The sequence below is a fragment of the Nothoprocta perdicaria genome, unplaced genomic scaffold (genome assembly GCF_003342845.1).
Source record: "Nothoprocta perdicaria isolate Ctin4 unplaced genomic scaffold, notPer1 scaffold_172, whole genome shotgun sequence".
Taxonomy (NCBI): Eukaryota; Metazoa; Chordata; class Aves; order Tinamiformes; family Tinamidae; genus Nothoprocta; species Nothoprocta perdicaria.
In genome coordinates this window covers 859138-880581 of record NW_020454894.1, presented here as the reverse complement: position 1 = coordinate 880581, position 21444 = coordinate 859138, and positions in this window count along the sequence as shown.

Sequence of the window (21444 nt, the reverse complement as noted above, 5' to 3'; positions counted from 1 at the left end):
AGCCTTTCTTGCTTCCCCGGGTGAATAAATCACAAATGCTAATTTCCAGGAGAGGAGATTAAGGCAGCATAAGAGACAGGCATGCCAAAATAGCTATTGAATAAATTGCAAAAGCAAAACAACAACAGAAAAAGATCATATATTTTAAATCGAACACATAACGGGACTTCCCAGCTGAATTTAAGACTAGCTCCTTTATTCACTAAGGATGCAATTTGGTGGAAGTATAATATATCCAACAGCTGTGTTGTGAAATCTAGTGCTGAATAAGCTGGGGAAAATCGCATTTTCCCTAGTTTCCATGTATACCTGCACATATGTTTCTTACTAAATCACATCCCTGACTCTAACGTGGCCCGTGGGAGCCGAACCCTTGAACCGCCTCCTCCCGGAGCCCGGCGGCTCCATCCATCAGCTCCTGCAAAACGGGAAGGGAAAACAGCAGCCTGAAACATCACAAGGTACCGATATATGTGCTGACATTTCTGTGTTACCCTTGCGTGCGTATGAAGAGAAGGGCTTTCCAGGGGTGCTATAGTAGCCCATAACTAGCTATAGCCCAGCGGGTGCTTGCCTTCCTCCCAGGGTTGTTCTTTGGGAATTGCTGGGAATCATGTGGCTGGAAAGACGGTGTGCAGGTGACCAAGCTCATATGCAATGGCATTCCCTGAAATTAAATGTTCGACAGGAGCATTTCAGCTGGGTTGAAACCAGGAGGAGCTACAAACACCACTGCTTATGCTTGACATTACATTTATATTATTATTTGATATTTCGCTTGCTATAAATTGATGTCATTATTTATAAACTTTCCTTGCTCTAAAAGCTTCTGAAGCTGAGTAAATCACCGACTGTGATTCCAGCTCTATCGCTGATATTCCTTCTTCGTTTTCCTTCTCTCTCACCCAGGTGGGACTGTTGAGCTTTGCCCAGTGACAAAGTGGGTGACGCTCAGCAGCAGAACAGGCTCCTCAAGCCAGACCCCATATACTATTTTTTTTGTGAAAGACAGGTTGCCATGACAACGGAGCAGCCCAAAGTTCAATTCCCTTGCAGGGCATGCACGAGACGGACCGAGCCCTGCCAGCACATCCCTCTCCTGACTTTAACGCGATACCCGCCAGGTAAAACAACATATTGCAAAGAGAATGCAAACTGCTCCCCCAGCCCGTCCTGCCTCTTCAGGCCATCGCTGCAGGCCAGGGATGCGGCTGGCGCTGAGAGCAGAGCCCTGACATCGCGCTGACAGGCGCCATCAGCATTAATTGGCTTCATCCCTCTTTCGGTGGCTGCGTGCTTAATGAGATTTGTGATCTAATTTTTCATATCTTTGTCATATCAGCGGGGAGTAATCTTTCTAACAAACATTTATGGACGTAATAGGCACACATTCATCTAACATGTCTGCTGCAATCCTGCCTTCTCCAGAAACTATTTTGATTCTGACAAATGAGTTTAATAAAAAAAAAATCTCAGAGCTGAGGATTCTGCGAGGTGAGACCTCCCTTCCAAAAGATGTGTTCCCTGCACCGCTGTGCAGGGCTGCTGCTGCCCCCCTTCCAACCAGAGCCTTCAAGACACAGGCTCTGACCCAGCAGCCACAGCTGTTTTAACCATGCATGTGTTTTCCTATGTGACAGATTATTCTCCAAATACTTGGAGTTTAAAACAATTTACAATCCAAGGAGGTTAAGCTGTTGTTAACCTCTGAATCGTTTTCCCAAGGAAATCACTGCCAAATTTGCATACACTTATACCTCTGCACCGTTACCGCCTTTGCGTGCATCATATATAATTACTTGAAAATGGAGAGTTGACCTGTCTGATTTGTTGTTATCCTCAATTACGCTTGTAATTATGGTGCATGGTGTCTATGGTAAATGCAAACCCCAGATCAGTGCCTGCTTGGACATCACTGGTGGGTCATACAGCACCACACGTTCAGGGCTTTGCAAGGAAGGACCTTAAACTGTCTCTGTGTGTGCATGGAAGAAGAAAGAAGCCTGTGATGTTTCCTGCTGGCTTTTGCCAGCACAGACCCCTTGCCACATCACACGGGCTGAGGGGCCTCATGGCTCCCACCAGGGTCATCCTGAATGGTCCCAATGAGACCAAGCCACCTTGTACCTGCAGAACTGCAACCTTAGGCTGCATGGGAGACCTTAACCTTCAAGCTGCACGGTGCCAAGCCTGAAGTTTTTCAGTAAAAAGCCTTTTATTCTGGGACATTACCCAACCACTTTGCACCTTCCACGTGACCTCTGTGGGCTCTGAACTCTCCTCTTCAGTAGCTGTTCTAGTTGCTTCTTTAAGGTGGTGAACCAAGAGCTGACCAGAAAACAATCGCTTCATGGCTATTGTCAAGGAAAGGGTGAACGCAGTTTAACACACACAGTTTAAAGCCCATGGACACATTTTCAAGCAAATATTCCAAGTGTATATTTCAAAGATTTATGAAATATCTCAGTGAATCACTCCTGATTTACATCGCTTTAATCCCGTCGTCTGATCGTTGTAAAGCTGACAAGTTTTGTTAGATCTATGTGCCTTGAAGTTTTCACAGGTGATTAAAATACAGAAACTGATGTCTTCTTTCCTTTGCAGCATAATAAAAGGAAAAGAAGAGGAGAAAATGACTAAAATGCAAATTTTATAGCTTTCAAAATACAGTGCAGGTTGCTGTTTTCCTTTTAAGCATCTTCCCCGTAGGGAAACATTTGGTGGGCAGAGCACGGCTGGACTCTACGTCCGCATTTGGAGTCTGTAATAACTCTTGCTTGGGGCAGGTCCTTATGCTCGCTCAGGCAATGCTTCACTGGGAGCAAGGGGCACACGGGTTTTTCCCAAGCCCTCGCAGCGCAGTGTCACCAGCAGCCAAGTCCTCCCGTCCTGCTCAGGTTCCTTGCAGCACTGCGCGTGCCCCTTGTCGCCAGCGGCTCTTCTGTGATTTATGTTGCAGCCACTGATGAACAGCAGAAACTCCTGCCGGCTCCTTGCGCAGCTGAGGAACTTGGGTTCCTATAGAGCAAGTGGGAGCCGAGAGCTGAAATAAACACCTTTAAATACACGGCGATGCCCTGGCTGAGTGCGGCACAGAGGCAAGCGCGAGTGCGCGCGTGCCCTGCGGTGCTAATGGGGAACTGACAGTAATTTATGGGGAGGGATCTGTTTACTTTTTCCAGTGCATTTTTCAGGTAACTGAGCTCTATTGTTGGTGCCTGGCAATGTTGTTAGCATCCAAAAAGAGTGTGCTCCCCAAGCAAACGCTGTGCCTGCTGCAGCGACGTTTAAATGTGCATCCATGAGCCTTAATTCTTTGTATGTTTGCTTCTCATATGCATCGCTCAGTGCCTAAATATTAGCCCCCCTTTTGAGGGTAGGAAGGAGAGTGAAGCGTGTGGCCGGGTCAGATGCTGTGGAGCAGTAAGTGCCTTCGGTCGCGGATGTCACGAATGGCTTGTGCCAGGCAATGCTGGCAATCACGCTGGAAACCTCCCCCTGGGGAGAACCCAACCGTCAGCGCAACGCTAAGGAAATCACACAACACCCCTGCCCAGAAAATTGCAGGATGCGGCGCATTGACTTCACAGTACCTGGTTTCTACAGCACCGGCGACAAGAAAATGATACCTAAACAACACAAAGCCCGGCTTTGCTCACACCAAAGCAGAGCAGAACCGCTCGGCTCTGCGGAGAGATTTCTCATGGCAGCGGGGGGATTAAGTGGAAACGAGCCCTTCGTGCTGCGCTGGGCACGCGCGGCGCCGGGGGAGCAGGGCGAGGAAGAGCGCACCAAGGCTCCGAAACTCAACCTTCCCTCTTGCCCCATTGCTCTTTAACCCTTGACAGCCTCTTGCAGGGTTCCGTGGAGGTGCTGGGCAGTCTCAATAGTCAGAGCAGGTGTTTTACAGCCCAGCTAGTCGCTATTTCTCCGTGTACTGTAAAGCGATCACCAGATAGGGGAGGAACAATCTACTGCAAACACCGTGCTTTGACTTTTGTGAAGTGTCTCACTTTTTATAATTTGAAAAGTAAAACATATATATTCTTAGCAAAAGGAAGAAGTTGGTATTCTTAGTGCTTTCTCTATCAGTCATCACAACTTGGAAAAACACCAAAAAAAAAAACCAAAAAAAAAAAAAAAGCCAACAAAGAACAGAGCTGTTCACATGTGAACACTGAGCAGTGGAAAACCTGTCAAAGAACAAATCCTCACTTCCATCTCATTTCTTTTCTTGAAGAGGCTGACTCAGACTTTGCTAAAGGAGTAAATCAGCAGAAAACCTGCATTGACGTCTGCTTTAGAACAATGTGACTCTGCAGCTTACATGGCCACACAATTACTCAGAAGTTAGAAATAACAGGACTTCAACAATCACAAAAAGAAAAGAAACCCGCTTTCCTGGGGATGAAGTGCTGCCCACATGACTATGACTCGTGATAATTAAATGTGCTCACTATTAACTTGGGAAAGAGATCAAGCAAAGGCTTAGGGGCTGAGAGGGGACCTAAAACTAGATTCAGGTGACCAGAAGCATTACTTGGGAAGGCAGAGACACATCTCTCCAATTGTGAAGTCTCTAATGTTTTCAGAGAGAGACTTTCTCCTGCAACAGCATGTTGAGAAGGGACATGCACTTTAAGCCTTCCAGGGCATTTAGGACAAGGTGGTCTGCTATTGACTCTTGCTTATCTCCGAAGGAGGAACTCATCCACCAGTTGTTTCCCACTTTGCATAAGTGCATAGGCAGCTAAAGCACCTGTGCAGTTTTTAAACTCAGCCAAGCATTGTCATCACTACTTTTCTTTTCAAATATGTGACTTCATCTCTGGAAATGTTGCGGCTTTTCCCTCTCCTTGCCCCATTTAGCTTCTTCCCTAAAACCTGATTGCTGTAGGTATCCCAGGGAACAGGCTGTAGCAGGATCCATGCGAGGGGAGGCAACACCAACACTAGCTCATCCCAATGGTCTTTAATTCCTCCTCAATATCTTTGCTGCTTTAAAAGCACTGCAGTACATTGGAAAAGCAGTGATCTAGATGGAGACTGGGTCACATAACTGGCTGCCTAATGCAGTCTTTTCAGCTGCTAAATTCAGGATTATGTCAGAGGAAAGACACCTGCAGGCCCAGCATTTCCATGAAAACAAGCGTTTTTACCTCCCTGGATCTGGCTGCTGTGAGCTCTCTTTTCTGAGTGAATAGAGTGGGATTTACTTCTTGTGAATGAAGAGAACAAAAAGTCTGAAAAGAAGGATGAGCCATGGTTGCCAGGAAGAACCTGAAAAAAAATAGCTAAATAAATAATTTGCATTAAATGATTCACCCGTCTCTAACATCTAGTCTTCTCAGTCAGATGCTTTTATCTTTCCTTACGCACAATATCTTAGTCTATGGCTGATTCAACTGATTTCAACATCATATTTTTATGCTGAATTATCGGTCGATTTTTTAATTTAAAATAATATTTCTTGTACTTGTACTATAAATTGTTTAAATCTTGATCCACGATACAAAAGCAGGCTGTCATGAAATCCTGAGTCGCTCTTGCCACTGCAAGGAGTGTCTCCTGAGCCAACTCACGTAAATGCCTCCTGGCTAAGGCTCCCACAGCCTTGCGTGGGGCCGTTCCTGGGTTCGTCTTTACAAATAGCCTTTTTCTTCACTTAGTAATATTCACAAATGCAAAAACACACGCTGTACAGTAGGAAATACAGATATACTGTGCATTGGAAATGAATAGTCACGCGTGACATGAGACTCCTGCACTGGACAAGTGAGGCTCAGCAGTGAGAGCAACTGGAGGAGAAATGGAGACACCCACGAGGGTGGGTGTCTCCCACGTGGCTTCCGTCCGGCTCGGGTCCCAGTGCACAGCAGCAGGGCCGGCCGTACGCCGAGCGCTCAGGACAGCTCACAGTGCGAGGGACATGCCGTGGTGGCCTCCGTGCTGACGTCCCCCTCGGTTCTGGCTGCGAGAGGAAAACATGAGTTGGAGAGAAGGCAGCAGACTGCCAAGGCACGAATTTGCTTGACATGGCGCTTCTTGAACTCGAGTGTAGGTTACACTGGAGAGACATGAGATGTCAAAGCGAGCGGCTGACAGATAAAGAAATCCATTACCCAAGTGAGAGGAGGTGAACTTTGAATGTACAAATCAATCACGCAGTGCTTTGGCTGTCTCATCTCCTTCCTTAAATAGCAGGGAATGGGTGACTTCCTTCAAGCAGACAATGGTACTGAAATTTCTTTAGCTATATATATATAACAGCATCATGAATATGCATCCTCTGAGTTGAAAGAAAACCCTTTTTCAGGATCTAACACACAAAACTCCCTGAATTTGATTATTTAAATCGTACTAAATTATCAATGCAATTATCATACAGACAAAACAAGTAGATTATTATTCTGTGTGGTTCTCATTGAAGTGAATGGGGGAGAAAAAAAAGGAAAGGGGAAACCGTCCTAACCTTCAGAAACGAGCTCCCAACACATCTCCTCCTTCAGAATTCATCCCTTCTTCGCAAGGTGAAAAGTGTTTTTTTCCCCCGTTCCCTGGTCTGCTTTTCCCTGGTAGAGCTCGGCGGGTGAGTGCAGTGAGAGCCCCGTGGCCGGGGCGAGCCCGTCACTCGGCATCAGCATCCGCGTCCTTCTGCACGCAGCGCTCACCCCGCTTCCCCCGGCCACCGCACAAGCAGACCTGGAGTGCGGAGCGCGCTGCTCCAGCGTGTTTGCACCGTCGGACCGGGTGTTTGGGACAGCCCAGCAGCTCCCTGGCAATGCAGGACACCTGCAGCTGCTCGGGCATCGATTCCGGGTCACAGCCCACCAGGAGATGCATCAGGAAGGCACGTTGTACTCAAGGAAAAGAGTATTCTGGTGATTGCATTAATGCAGATCTTTCCTTTCTAAGATTTATTTTATATATGGTTACATAGGTTTCCTCCTGCCTTTGCAATATGAGTGGCCATACACAACAAATCTATTTCCAGTCCTACCACTTTAAGCCAGTATAGTTGTTACAAATCTTAGAGATGAACCTGAAGTTCCAATTCAAAAAAAAAAAAAAAAAAAAAAAAAGAGATTGGGAATGTTTATACTCATATCCACTTATTTGAGCCCAGCAATCCTGGGAAGACACATCAGTCCAACCCAGCAGTTGTGTTTGCTACTTGTGGGATTTCTCTGCACCTTTGACATTTTGGGTGCATTGCAACCAGCTCTCTTCCAAGAGGTTCTCCATGCCACACTGCGGCAGCTGGTATCTGCAGGACTTGGAGCCCAGTGCCAAGAGCACGGAGGTGCAAACCGTATTTAACACTGCTGTAGATCCTGATCCGAACTAATCTAGTGTAAAGGGACGCTAAAGGATGCTCTTCGAAGCGCCGTGCGTGTAGCAGGTGCTGGAGCCTGGCAGGACACGCTCCAGGTCAGCCTTAATGCCAGGCAGGGCAGCGCCCCGTCACTGCTCATCCTCCTCTCCACGACACTTGCGCGCTCAGTGTGAAAGCTTGGAGGGCACTTTTGAATGTGAGCTTTACGCTGTGCAAGGCTGGAGCCTTGTAACGTGGAGGAAAGGAGGTCACAAACCAGGACAGCTGTCCAGCGCGATGGGGAAGGCCCCAGCGAGCCGTGCAATGCTCCAGGACAGCTCAAGGTGAACCCGAGCAGTGCTCTTGTTCCCACACTCTTCTCACATAGCCCCATCTTCCTAAATAACCGCTGAGCACCCCTAATAACCCCTGAGCACCGTGCCAGTGTGGACCGCGTCCCCTGCATGCGCTTGGCCCCGCACAGCAGGCTCCTGTGCAAGCTCAACTCCACTTTCATTGCTCAGACACTCCAGAAGCCTTCGTGTTTGCTCACGGGACACAGCGACAGAATTCACCTCCATTTCAGGCACCAGCTGCAACATCTTTTTTTTTTTCTTTTCATGGATGAAGCTGTTGTATTTAACAAGCAAAATGTGTTTCATATTTACCAAGAGTGACGGATCCATTGGGTCTGCGGATGGATCCGTGGTCGCCCAGGGAATCCCAGCACCCTTGGTGCCACTCCATGTACAAAAATATATTTAAGAATTAAGTAAGTGCTTTGGTTGGTCCTTGCAAGACGCAGGCCATGCAAACACAGTGCAAACAGCTCCGTGAGCACCACTGACCCAGCAACCTTGCACCGAGGCTAAGAAAGGGCTGAGCTAGGCACGGGACTGGCTGCTTGGGAAGGAACAGCCAGTCCTGCTGGATAAATGTCCGACAGCCGCTTTGTGCAGTGTTAGCAACTGAATATCCCCATGCTCGCCACGGAAATCCTCCCAGCCTTGTGGGAAAATGGACGTCATTACAGCATGGAGGTTGAGGGTTCAAATTCTCTTAAGCTGGTATTGTTATTAAAATTGCAATGAACTTTTCTGCACATCAGAACAATTATAAGTGAACTTATTCTCCTCAATTCCCTAAAGCAATAAACAAGCTGCCAAGCTGCTTGATGTGGAAAAGGGAACGAACAGAGAAAAAAAAAAAAAAAAAAAAAAAAAAAAAGGACAATATCAGATGTGGCAAGCTTATTAACAGGTTATTATGCACTGCCTGCATCCAATAATGAGCACTGGATGGAAACCAAGAGGTGACACGGGATAAACACAGGTCAGTACTAACTGTAAAAACAGCAGAAAAAATTGTGAAAGCAAAGTGTTAATAAGTGTCTTTGTTTCAAGTGCACCTCTGTAGTTTAAGCCATGCTAGAAAAGAGAATAGGTCAAGTTACCAACTCATCACAAAGAACTAGGCCCAGGTAAAGTGGAGTGAGCGGGGGCACTGCTTTGAGAGGTGATTAATGGCTCACCGCGACGGTATTATATAAGATAACATTGAAGCTTGCTGCAGCTCTAAGGGCAGCGCTTTCGTGCGGTGCAGGAGCTACCGGGGGCAGGCGGCTGCCCGCACAGCGGGGACCCGCAGCACGTCCCGCTGCCAGACCCGGCGCGCTGCCCCCAGCAGCACGCGGCCGATATTAGATTAACCAGGACAGCAAAAGCTCGCATTGTCTGCACATTATTTCTGTAGCACTGTCAAATATCAGAGTGTTTTCCGGGAGATGCCTCCCAATGAACTTATTATTATGGTTATTATGAGTGCTCTTTGTGTCGTTCAAGAAATGCGTACAAACATATTGGAGGTTGAGTTCCTTTAGCAATTTCATTCCTAAAAGTCTTTACCAGTGAACCATGCACTGTAAATAAGATGGAAAAAACCCTCATTTCTCAAAATGATAAGGTCTGGACTTCTCCCTGGCTGAAAGTCTCCCAGTAATCAGCATATTTGCATTATATCAGCAGTCTCACATGATAGACACCCATTCTGTAGAGCTCTAATGTTTACAATGCACATTGTGCTGTCTGTTGTTAAACTTGCAAACAGACTCAATGACCCAGAGCCTGGGGAACATCCCGACTGAAATACAAGGAGGATAAAGCAGCAGCGTGCACTCTGTCACCTGGAGGCAGCAGAATCAAAATACAAAGAACATTGCAATTTCCACCAAAATGAATGGCAATGTACCGCTGACTCCACCAAACTTTTCCACAACTTCTTCCTCCTTGCAGAGTTCTTAACTTTTTCTTAGTGTTTCACCTCCTTTTAGATGACAGTGCTGGTGACAGGACCACAGATGCTTATGCATCTTGCCTTGAATAGGAAAAGTCTCCCAGTTTGGTCTGTACTGGGGTGCGCTCTACCTGATGGCTCTCCTGGAGCTGTGTCCAGGTCTCACCTTAGAGGAAATGCAGAGTCCGTATGGTGCAAATGCCACAGAAAAGGTTATTGACTTCGATATTGGTGTTTGCACATGAAGTTGGCATCTTGGAGGAAGGAAAACAGGAGGCTGCTCCTCATTTAACCCATGGAGTTCCTGAAGTACTCACTTAACCCCTGAAGTACTCACTTAACCCATGGAGTGCATGAAGTGCTTCTTCTCCACCTAATCTGCACCTGGAATGAGAATTAGATTTGACAAGGTGACACATGTGTCATAATGTTGATCAACTTCCTTCAGCTTTGCCTTGAGGGACAGCTCTCGTGCTATGATTTGTTCTCATTGGGTCTTCTCTTCATGAAAACTTAACTTGTAGCTGTCAGTCATCCGCTTCCAGATGTCTTGTGGGGGACATGAGCAGGCAGAAGAGCTGTAGCTGGGAAGTGACAGGCTTTACACAGGCAGCACATTTCTTGGCTGACTACGTCTAATGGACTTAAAGAAATAACCATTAAATAAGCACAAGGGCGCTTTCTATCCAAATTCCACCTCCATAAGATATAACTGCGCTAGAGGAAGTGGAGGAGGAGCATCATCTAGAAGTGATTTTCTGTGAACTTCAAACCCCCATCTCAGCAGACTAGGATATATTTTAGATTTTCTCATAAAAATGATCTAAACTACTGCAAAGATTTCCACTTGGTAAGTCAGAATTACTTTTTTATGATTTAGTTACAATAAATTTATATTTTCTCTTTCCAGGTGTGCCACCAAAAGCTCCAATACAATTCTTCCAAATCGGTGTCAAGAATCTTACCTACAGGGGAGTCCAAAATGGGAAAATATCTTCTTTTTCTCTATTTCTCCTTAAAGGACTATTTCTTCCCTCCACATATTTGTCATTTGTTAAAGGATGAAATATCCTATTGAAGTCAATCATGAAAAAGTGTGTTTTTAATTTAGAAGTTTTGTTTTTTCCACTCTCTCTAAAAATGTCTGTTCTTCAAACCTTTTAATGTTTCCTTAGGTGATACTAGTGTACATAACAATATACCCTAATGGTTCCCAATGTCTTTATGAGGAGATGGTTTTATATTGAGAGATATTTCAGTTCACTGAGCAGAATATTAGAGTCTATGGAGCTTTGATAGAAAGCACACCGATAAAGATGTGGAAGAAATATATTAAATTTCTTCCTAGCAGATGCTAAAACTGTTGAAAATCAACCCTTTTTGTGTTAGGCAGTCAAATGGTTAATTTTCTTTTAGCTCTTATTCATTCGTGAGGAAGCATATTACATTTGTAAAAGCACTGCAATGTCAGTCATTTGGGGCTAGTGTTTATAGGGGTTATATTCTTTCTTTTACATCTCCAAAATGGAAAATTATTTGACAATTGTGACTTACGCGCTGTCTTCCTACAGAATAGATGATATCATCTGCCAGCACGGGTAACTTCTGCCTGTGACCTCTGTTCATGCCCAGTTCACCGCTGCCTAAGTGATTTGCTGCACAGGAGAGCTGCCCTCACTGTGGGGAAGATGGGAAAAGAGAAAGAAAGGTGAAGAAAATGATTGCATCACCTCCTCTTGTAGCCCAGGTGTCTCCCGGAGGAAGGGCTGTGAAGGACTATGGAAACAGAGATCATCTAAACTGCCCAAGAGCTCATTAGGAGTGAGCCACGCTTCACGTTCCCACCACCAAACCCATGGAGGGCCTCAGCATGGGAGGTGCTCATGAATACATCGGATGTTTGAAAAACACTCAAATCCAGACATCTGGATTTAAAATACAGCCCTATACTTGGTGAAAAAATAGTGGGATTTTTCTCTCTCCTAGATCGATGCTGAATAAAGTGGTTGCCTTTTTGTCCTAGTAACAGAAAATACAAGCTAAACTGGAGCCAAGAAGCAAGCCCCTCTCCATCCATCACTTTACTATTTATCATAATGAACACTTGATCAGGGACTAACACACTAAGTAATAGCTTTTTCTTTCTTATAGAACATAAGTAACAAAATATGATATCATGCACATTATTGAAGAGTCGACTGCAGGAGGGTAGGTGGGAGCATGGCAAAAAAGAGCAGTAAGGACAGGATTACCGGAGGAGCTCAGAGGTCCTGATGGTGAAGCATTAGGTAAGGGAGTTCTGAAAGGAATCACACTCTCAGAAAAATAAAAGGAACAGAAGAGTATGGAAATCAGAAGCTCTGACCTTTACAAAATGTGCATTTTACAGTGCCAAAATAAAGCCATGTGGGAGGGCACAGAATACAATTTTAGCATGATTAAATACTTTTCCAATGCGCAACGTACTGTGGCTTGCTGGCATGAATTCAGTCTTGCTGTTTTCCTTTTTTTCTGCTTGAATGCGGCATGCATAACATTAGACCCAATCTCAAGATTAAAAAAAACACAGTGGATGCATACACAAGCTATTTGTTTAGTGGACTGCTTAATGCTGGAGGCAAACAGTATAAAAAGAAATCCTCAAAGTCAGGAGCAAATCAACACGTCACTTTTAATCTATCCTTTAATAAGTTGTGCAGCAAAGTCTGCAGTTTCTGTCAAAACAGAAAATATATTTCTTTTATAAACCACGCCAGTGAGGCTGTCTGGATCCAGTTAAAATCCTAGGTGATTAACAGGTTTCGAGGTTAGCACGAGAAGTAAAGGTCACCTACCTGTATACTGTAACTGGCACGACTGGCATAGCGGTGGCTCTGCAGCCATGGCAGGTGTCCAGCCCCGTCCCGACCCACAGCGCTCACTGAGGATTTCTCGGGCGGGTCGTTAGCGCTGCTGGAAAAGGGATGGACTCCAGGTTGCTGCCCCCATGCTCTCACCTGCACTGATGCCGTTCCCGGAGGGACGCCCTGCTCTGCCCCGCCGCGAGGCCGGGGAGGAGCGGGAGCCAGACATGGACAGCACTGTCAGGATAAAAACAGAGATTTATGAAATACCGACAAAACCAAACTTTTCTTTTTCTCCATAAAGCCCAAGAGAGATTTCTTTGAATAGTGTTTGCCTCCAGCATTAAGCAGTCCACTGAACAAATATGTTGGACATGAATCCACTTTTTTATTTAATCCTGAGTTTCATTTTAATCTGATGCCTAATAGCCAGTTTTTATAATCTGAAATATTTTCTCCTATTTCCAGCAGGTAGAAAGACTTCATCCCATCACCAGGATGAACTGGTCACACCACAGTCTCAGACCTACCAAAGAGGTAGAGACTTGATGGACTTTGTGAAATTCATTATAGTATTCTGTGGAAAAAATGGAAATAAATGGAATAAAGGTGGAAAGAAAAATGGACAGAGAAGGGCAGACAGAAAGAGGAAAAGAGGAATTCAAGGGACACCAACAGAAATGGAAGAGAGAGGCATAAAAGCTCTCTGTTCATTGGGTAAACCTATTGAAGAAACCCTGAAATAAGGCAGCCAGCTGATGCCATTACGCTCTGTCCAGCCTCCCATCATATAAAACCAAATTGATCATGTATAGATCATCCTAAATTAATAAGCACCAATGGATGTATGAAACACATTCTGTGGAGCAACTTGCTAGCCAATCTGATAAAGAAGAACACGTTCAGGAGAAGTATATGAAAGTCTTCAAAACTTGTAACACAGCACCATAGAAATTCTCAACATAATTATATCAAGAACTTACAATATTTTTACATATCTAGCAGAATTATCCTGGAATTTCTACACTATTAACGTCAGTATTACACCCTTGCTGTAGAAAAATAAAGAGCTGCTTGATCTTTTCCCAAGTGTGTACGTGGTGGAAAAGGAGTGGAAGAGCAGGAAAAGAAAGCAGTTTTGAAGTGCAAAACCATCATTTTTTGAAATGTGACTGTGAATGAAGCAAGGACTGGTAGTTTTTACCCAGATGTGTTTGTTGAGTAGAAAACAATTTTCATGGATCACTCAAACTGCCATTTGCTTGTAGGTAAAGGTGCAGAAGTGCATCAGGAAAAATGTGCATTTCCACCTGCTGCCGGAATGGGTTCCAAGGGAAATCCTTGTTTCTCTTTGTTTGTAGAAGACTTTTTCTCCCCATCGCCCAAGATAGTGGCTGACAATTTAGAAAAGCAGCAAGAAGAAAATTTCCACATTGGTCTGCAGGAAATAAATCATGCCGTTAAAAAAAAAAAAAAAAAAGGGAAAAGCATGATGTTGTTTAAATTACATAATTCCCTGAGGAAAAAAAAAAAAAAACTGTTCTGGAAATCCTCCTTAATGGTGATGGATAGCAGCTCGCACCATGAGCAATCCCCACATAAGGCACTGGAGCCCTTCAGCCACCACCAGCCCCTGCAATGGACTCCTTCATTTCTCTTCTTTCTCTCTGTGTTATTTTTTTTTTCCTGGAAACTACAAATCAATTGTTTGTTATTTATTTGTTATTTCATATTTATACAAGAAAGAAATATTTCCCCCCTAAAGCAAATCAGGGCGAGAGCAACAGTCTCTGAAAGGTCAGGATCTATCCGTTCCCTTAATTGAATCTGTCTTCAGAGCCACAATGCCAATACTTCAAGGGCAGGAAAGGGCACAGATATAATAATAATCGGAGCAAACGCCTCCCTCTGAGCTGGGATTGATAGCAGATAAGCTCAGCCAGGTGCCGCCTGGGCTTCAAGTCTTTCCTCCAGAAACCATCCATCCTGGAAATCCATGGTCCTCCTCTGGGCAAACGACCGGCAAAGTTGTAATCCTCCCAGGCTTGTCCCAGGGGTGGAAATTAGCCCTAATGCCTCATCATTTACAGCCTGCTCCGCTTCCAACAAAGAGATCCTCTAGGAGTCTCAACCATTTTCTCAGAAGTATTTTGTACTATTTTCATGTGCATGAAACACCTGGTTTGCCAAAGCACGTCTGAAGGAAAAAGCAAAAATGAAGCCAACCGGTTCTCCCTTGGAGGAGCAGTAAGGCAGCGATGAGAGAGTCCCATCAGGGGCTTCACTCACTGATGTTTTCCTGCTGGGATCCTCGCTTCTGCCCTGCATCGGCACGGCACTTGCGAGAGATCCCTACGGAAGCTCCAGGAATTCCGGCTTCACAAGAAGCAGCATTTCAGTAACTTTTGATCCCAAACCTTTTCATCACTTACCCAAGGGTGAGAGTTGAGTGGAAAGAGTTGCCGGCAGGCGAGGTGAGAAACAGGTATTAGGGGGGCCGCACTAGGTCTCTCCTTCTAACCAACTTCGGGAAAAAATTATACAAATTATTGTGGAGTAGTTTTGATGAAAGGACTGGATTATTTGGGGGATATCAAGGGAGTTTTTGTGTTAATTTATTTGGACAAGTGATTATAGTTAGGGGCTCAGAATAGCAAACATCTCATAAATTATCTGAGCTGGTTAAATAAAATCCATTGACAGAAAGACATCGCTCTATTTATAAATTGTTAAAGGCTGCAACTGGATTAAGATAATTCTTTTGTAACAAATACATTAATCCTGTTAAAAAACAAACTAAATATTTTCCTTTTGTTTTATTCAGTAAGGACATTCACAAATGGCTGGGTTTTGCATAATTATTAAATATTATTTTAGAGAAATGAGCAGTGATCTTTAGTTAAGAAATTAGAGAAGTAAATCACTGCTCATGAGGCACAAAGCAGTCTCCCCTGCCTCCTGTTTCTTCCCAGCTGGTCACATCCAAGAGGACACAGGACCCAACACAACATCCCCACCGTGGGGACTGAACGTGCTGGGAGATGTTGCCAAGGCTGAGAGGAACATGGTGTGGAAGCCACCAGTGACCCTCTCCTCGTTGACATTAGGTCAACAATGGACAACTCCCTTTTCACCTTGGCTTGAACTATGATGAGAACCAGTGGCTAAACATCTCCATTTAAATCAGGCATCACACAAAATGATGGAAACTATCCAAACGAGAGAAGAAGGCATTTCTAGTCAGCCTACCTTGTCGCCCACACAGCACCAGTCCACGCCACTGAAGTCAAAAGGAATTTCGCAAGGTTGAGCTTGGTCTGCACTGAAGAAAAACAAAATTATAGTAGCATCATCTCACTTCTCCCCATCTGTGCACAAGGTTTTCGGCCTGTTGTCTACACGCCGTCACTGCAGATGCACTGAGGTTCGTTAAGTGATACGGCGACTCTTCGTGGATTCCTTCTCACTGGTGGCTTGGCAGCAGCTTCCTTCATTAGCAGCCATGACATTTCTCCTTTCTTTTGCATAACCCCCAGATCAGCCCGATACGTTGCATTCCCTATCTGTTTGCCTTTAGTTAGTCACTCCAGTCCCTCCGGTTTGATAATGAGGTGAGCCTTCACAGCTTGTATTTACCTTAGCTGATGTTTTCCTCTTCCTTTGGAAGTCGGTCCATGCATTTAGCAGTCTGAATGTGTCGCTTTGCACCAAACTTCAAACTTCCAAGGCTGCTATTTTTGTCACAGACCTAATATCCATTGCATATATTGTTTTGCAGCCAAGCAAAACTAAGATCTGCTGTTCTTTTATCATCTTATTACTGCATTTATTATGACAGCTTTACTTTCTGGAATTAGTAAAAAAAATAGTTGTTTAGAAATCAACATGTAATGGAATAAACCATTCAAGTGAAATTAAACTAAAACCAATTGAAAGCAGTGCCGAGCACAGCCATTAGGAAGAGCAGCACGGGCCAGGGGACCACTTCCCTCTCGGAGCAGAAGTCCTTTTCAATTTGCTTGTGTGCAATATAAAACAACTATTACTGCCAGGGTAGCCTTTATCTGAACCAGGAGTGAGCCTGGAAATGAAATCTCTCATTTCAATAGGTTCCCGAATTGATAGCGCTGTCTCGCCAATGAATAGGAACACAACATTAAGCACTATATGTGTTTCACTGCAGCCAGCACGTAAACAAAAGAAGTACTCACACACTTTTTATTACAAATATCTGCAGGTAAAACGCAATCTTCCAAAACAGTTTGGCCTTCAGACACAAAATGAAGATGACACACTGTGGTGTTTTGATGATGATAGCTTCTTTTTGACGATAAAATAGCCCATAACAGATCTTTACTTCTAAAGCAGCTCATCTTATGCTCACACACAGCTTGGCCTGGGTGGTCTAAGCGTGTCAGCTTCCACACTGAGTACTGCACCGGTGGGGTGAGGACGAGGAGTGAAAACCCGGCTCCTGCAACCAAAACAAAGGGTGCCCTCAGGTAGGAGGAGTTTTCTTTCCTTTTTAACCGCTTACAATTATTTATCTGAAAATATAAAAAGGACATTAAATTGGATTTTTAGGAGGAAAAACAGACCTCAGAACGGGCTTACTTTGAATGACGGTGTCCTCGGGGCTTGGCTGGACGTGCCTGGAGAGGAGTGCAGAAGAGCAAGCAGACGCGGCTATAGTCATGTTCACACCGGGCCGTTATCCCCTTTTTTCTAGTACTGAGCTTGAATTCCTGAGCTCCCATGGAGCATTTCTGCCTGGATAACCAGATGTGTGAACGAACAAACCAGGAGCAAGGAAACTGCCAGATGGATGGACAGAATTAATAGGTTTTGTATTTCTCAGATAATGATCCTTTTCATACCACTCGTTCAATGTAGCCTGGAGGTCGCACGCCTCCATTTCCATTCTGTTTACTTTATTGCAGAGCATAAAAATGATCTATTGACATTGCGTGGTGTCAGGCCTCATGCACAGGGCTAATGGCACATTGATAAAGCAGAAATGCTTTTCCCATTGTCATCCTGACAGTTACCCAAGAGCTGTCTTCAATATCAAGCTTTTGTGGGGCTGGGCAAAGCAGCTTCATTCTGTGTTAACACGACGCATCGGATGCTTCTCCCCATCCATTACACATGCACCGTTCCCAGACTGCAAGAATGTCGTTGGTTTTGTGTGCTGTCATAATTTGGGATTACCTGAAAGGCCAAGGTAACATGCTTTAAAAGCTATGAAAACTACTAGACATGCCTTGTATGTATTTACATTTACTAGTATAGACTAGATGAATATAGGCATTTTAGCCAAAATAAAGAGCACGATGTTTTATGAAAAGGCAAAAGGTTCTACCTCTATTCAGGCCATATACAAAGACTCAGAAGGAGGGGAAGATTTTAGCACCACTTGAGCAAGAAATGCAACTTTCCATTTTGTCCAGCAAAGATAGAGCAGACATTGATGTGCACATTAAAACTGCAGGGCTAATTAAACTAATTACACATATGAGGCTCACAAATTGCTTGAATCTCACAGTAAAAAGAGCCTCACATAATTTAAAAGGCCAATGATTTTTATGCATAAAATTGTTGAGAAAAGATATGTAAATGAAATGTAATAATCCATTAGCCAAAATTATACCCTTGCTTCAGTATACTGCTTTACACCCTTGCTTTATACTGCTTCAGTATAAGTTCAGTATATGCTTTCCACATCAGACCGGCAGTTTTGAAGCTGTGCGAGTAGCAACATAAATGTGGCACCAGAACCATAAGGATTCAGCACTTTCTGCTGATTCAAATTCCCAGCTCTGGAGAGATGCTCTTACCAAAACCCCATCCACTTGCTTGTTGATGGACTACAGCCACAGCAAGCACGAAAATTATCCTCCTACATTGGAGAGACACTAGTTTCAAAATACACCTCGCCTGTTTTCCCCTCTGTTCTATCAGTTCCAGAATATCCTCATTTCAGCTCTACTGAAGTCTGCTAAAGGCTGATGAAGCACATGCCTCGTTCCCAGATGCAGGGCTTCTTCCCTTCGGAAGATAATCCATCTCCTTGAAAACACGGACTTGGATTCAGACCACGTGTACGAAGCAAGCATGCTCCCAACCTGCAAATTTACACTGTGATCTTCACCCAGGGCAAACACGTCAGACAAATTATTAAAAAAGTGAGAGGAAGTGATGAAAAAGCAGATATTTCCCTTAAATAAGTGTAACGGCACCACTGGGTCTCACCATAATGTCCCCTGTATGTGCAGATTGCATTTTTTGCAGTGATGCATTGGGTTAAGCACAACCTAGATGACACTCAACAGTTTTCAGAAAGACAAATAAACAAAAACTCCCCTGTAACCAATTTTTCTTCTTCCTATCAGAGGAAGCAAAGACAAGCCAGTCTGCTGGAAACAGAATTTCATCCTGGGTATATACGACCACAAGAATTTAAAGATATTTTGTAGTTGTAACTGTAAAAGAAATTGCCCTGCTATCTTTCCATTTCTCCTTGACACATATCCAAAGAACATCAATATTTCTGTTAAGACATTGCTAGACTTCACTGCTGTGATGCTGCTATTACTCTTCTCTTCCCTTTAATTATTTTCTTCTGTATCTAGCAATTTGTTTTCCCCAACTGATAAATACCATCAATTTACAGAACGCTACAATAATATAAAGGCATGAATATATTTAGCATATAGAAAGTGTGTTTTCCATCATTATAATAGAAATGCAGCTTGATTTATAATATTATTTGCTCCTACCATGGATTCACTTTTCAGTGAAAAATCTGCAGGTGTGGAGAGAAGAGTAATCCCCATTTCAGCTGCCCCGGTGAGCAGGTTGTTTTGCAATTGAAGGGTTTGCTTAATGAGGTGCTCATGGGTCCAAGTGGCCAGTGCAAAGTGGCTCCGAGGTTCTGTGGGGCTTCAACAGATGCTTTTGTGTTCAAGCTCTGACCTTCCAAACCACAGGTTTTCTAACTCACTATTATTTAAACTATTACTTATTTCTCCTATTTTTAATATTCTTTGAGCTATTCAAAACTCACCTGGACAAGTCCCTAAGCCACGAGCAGTTCTCCCGTTAAAGAAGCTAAACAGCACTTGAAGTCAGAGAGTTGCAGCTTTGGGGGAAAAAGGAAGACCAAAGAGCTTTGGACTTGCTGTAACTTCCACGGAGCTGGGAACTGCCAAAAGAGACAAAATTCATCTTTGTTCAGTATTTCACTGAGCACATAACCACATCTGGAGATGCGGATTACTGCTAGAAGCGGAAGGCAAAAGTCCCAGGCTCATCTGCACTGCTAATTGTGTTCTGGCCAAGGTGGATGACGTGACAGAGGTCTCACCCAGTGCACTCACATCACCAGGAGGGGAAAACTCATGCAAAATATTGACCTGAAACTCTTCTACATGTACAAAAGACTATAATACTTACCTCCTGTACTCCTTCCCTAATTAGAAATGATAACCGAACTATCTGGATAGTGAGATCTTTCAGTTTTCATCCCAGTTGCTCCTATTCACAGATTTATGTAGTAGCAGTTATTAAAAAATCCTTCCCTTTCTGATATAAATATTCACTAGCTGCGGTTTCTTTTGTCTGCTCAATAAATATCGCCGTAGAGTTCACCAGGAAATTAAAGCAGTGCCTGAAGCTGCCTGTCCTTGGATGATGTACAGCGAGTGAGCAGTGTCCTGTGGGGATTATTCCAGTCCCCGAACATCACACTTCTTGTATCTAAACATCAAAATATGTTTTCTTCCAACTTCCAAACAACAGTACACATATAAATTTCCTAATGGATTTTCTGTTCAGCTGTCATTTTAGCTGAGCCATTAGATAGAACCGTAACAGGAACATCCACCTATTTTATTCCAAAGTTTCTTTCAATTGGGTTTTATAATCTGAGACTTTGCTTAATAATAGCGGAAATTTCATAATATGCACTTTAAACTCCTTTATATTTTTCTTTATGAGCATTACCAGATGGAAACATTTTACCAAAGCTGTTAAGCCCCATGCTTTGAAGCAGGTCTTTCAAATGCAATAAAAGCAAAACCTTGGAGTTGGCCATGTGCATTTGCTTGTCTCTTCATATCGTTTTCAGGTGTAGCTGAGCTATAAACTGCCAGAAAAATGCTGCTTTCTTTATCTCAGTTGTATTCTTCAGGAATCTGTCAAAATAACAACGGAACAGACTGTCTCACATATATGGGTGTATGGCAGAGCAAAGGCAGAGCCACTCGGTGGACACATTGACACGAAATGTCACAAAATGGCTTGAAACCAGTGCTGTGGCTTCCCCTTGAGACTCAGCTGCTGGCCTCAGCAGCTTTGCAACCTGCTCTCCTCCTAGGGATGGACCCTCCCTATGGTTTCAACCTTGCAGACAGTAGAAAACTGCACATTGAGTAACCAAGTTGTGTCATGGACCAACCTGGCAGGACCCTGAGTTTGGGGAGTCTCATGGTCAGGTCTAGCAGCAGAAATCATGCAATCATTATGGCTGGAAAAGACTTTCTAGGTCATTGAGTCCACTGGAAGCCCTTGAACACCACACCTGCTAAACCATGTCCCCAAGCGCCTCAGCTACATGTTTCTTGGACACTATCAAAGAGAGTAACTCCACCACTTCCCAGGGCAGTCTATTCCAATGCTTGACTACTCCTTCTGTGTGGAAATTCTTCCTAATGTCCAACTTGAATCTCCCCTGGAGCGACTTGAGGCCATTTACTCTTGTTCTATCTGTAGTTACTCTGGAGAAGAGAACAAATCCCACCTCACTACAGCCTCCTTGCAGGCAGTTGTAGTGAGCAATAAGGTCTCCCTGGAGCCTCCTCTTCTCCACACCAAATAACCTCAGCTACTCCTCACAAGGTCTGTGCTCCAGCCCCTTCACCAACTTTGTTGCACTCCTTTGCACTCCAGTACCTCAATGCAACCTTCTGTCATTGCTGCTTGGGAAACAAGGTG